This window comes from Cynocephalus volans, chromosome 2 (genome assembly GCF_027409185.1).
Source record: "Cynocephalus volans isolate mCynVol1 chromosome 2, mCynVol1.pri, whole genome shotgun sequence".
NCBI classification, from domain to species: Eukaryota; Metazoa; Chordata; class Mammalia; order Dermoptera; family Cynocephalidae; genus Cynocephalus; species Cynocephalus volans.
In genome coordinates, this window is record NC_084461.1 from 167,707,972 (window position 1) to 167,709,855 (window position 1,884).

Below are 1,884 nucleotides of genomic sequence, written 5' to 3' on the forward strand. Positions count from 1 at the left end.
ATCCAGGTAGGATAACTGCTGTGGAGCATGACAGGAGACTGTCTGTGTTTACCTGAGTCTGACACTCAGTCATTGGGCAGTCAGGGCTTAAGCCAAGTCACCTGTTTCTTGGAGCTGTGTGGAGGTGATGATAATTGCCCCTTCCTGGACTTTTCAGGTGTGATACTCTGGTCAGGAAAACACAAGTCCTGATGCATCCTACAGGGGTGGAAGGAAGTGAGGATTCCCCATAACTTCCAGGGGTTTTAAGCGACCATGGGCCTCTGCAGGTTTATAGTCTACACCCCCTCCTAGTGACAGGGAGGTCATATTCTGCTTTTTACACAAGGAGGAGGTCAAACTGGGCCGTATATGTGTTCTATAACTAGGGAGCTACATGGTAGTGAGTGAGCACAGACCTCCCTCACTTCGGGGAATCACAAACTCACAGTCAGGCCTTGGATACGTGATCACATGGGGTGAGCATCGGCCTGCCTGGGGAACATGAGACCCGGGCCCCTCCCCATACAGGACCAGCAGAGTTCCAGCTGACAAACCTAATCCGCGCCCTTGGTCATTCTATGCTTACAATATGCTTGTTACTTATTAATGTCCTAATGTCAGAGACTCTCCTGACCAACTGCTATGTTTACATGACACGCATGTATTCATGCATCTTTTCCCAGAGCCAATATACGTATGCATATATAAACATAGCACTCTTTACTGCATAGCTCAGCACATTGCACAGTTTACATTAAAAAAAAAAAAAATTAAAGGTGGAAAGATGTCACATTGAGTTTTTTTTTTTTAGATAAAAAAATCTTGGTTCTAACAAAGAGTATAGTTTACCCCACCTATGAAGACCCACATAATTTTCTTACTTGGTCTTCATTTGGGAAAACACAAGTTTTGTTTTGCATCAAATAAAAACATTGTTGAAAAGCATTTGAACCTTGATAGAAGTCTGCTAGTTTACATACCTTCTTAAGAGGACATGGACATGACCATGGACCTGTATTTCAGGGACTAAGTGAAATTAGGCCTGGCCTAAAATACATCAGACCTTTTGTAAGAAAGAATTTCAATAAAGCAAAAAACACATCACTGACAAGCTTTTCATCACGTTCTTTCGCATGAAAACCCAGTGGGTGTGAGGAGGGCTGGTGGAGTCAGTGGTCTGGTCGTTTTTCAGCAGGGATTGGCAGCATGGGTGGCTTATGACAGCCACCTTCATACTTCCAGAAGGCAGTCAACACAGTCTAGACTGAGAACATGCTGAAACGTGATGCCTCGAGTCACAGTAGTCACGGCCCATCTCACGAGAGAATTGCTTTTGTGTTCAACAGAGAAGAGAACACCTGTCTATTTCTGCACACCTCCATGGTTCTCACTTGGGGTTCCCCTGCCTGTATCTAGGCCTCTTATCTCAGGGATCACAGTCTTGAGCTACCTATTGTCCAGGGTCTGAAATGACATGTTTTGAGTATTTTGGACAATTTTCTGGTTATGTCATAGAGAGGGTAATTCTGGTAAGTGCTGCTCTCTCATGGCTGGAAGTAGAAGTCCTCCCAGTGGGTATTTTCTAGTTGAAGAGGATCCTGAGGGAAGAGTCTTCCACATTCACACAAAATACAACGTGAGGGTTTGGCAGAGACCAGACCTGGGAAAGGACTCTCTGGGTGGGGAGGGTGACTGAACATGCAGAGGCTGCCCTGAGCCTTCTCTCACGGCCCCCACCACGGCCCTCGCCCACCAGACTCCTTCCCGATGCCAGCTCAGGGCTCTTGCTGGATTCTCCTTAGCATGGGCAGAGTTAAGCTATGAATGAGCAACAAGGAAATAATTTCAGAAAAATACAATCGGCTTTAAAACAGACAAGCGTCCACAGTGGAATCTCAGACC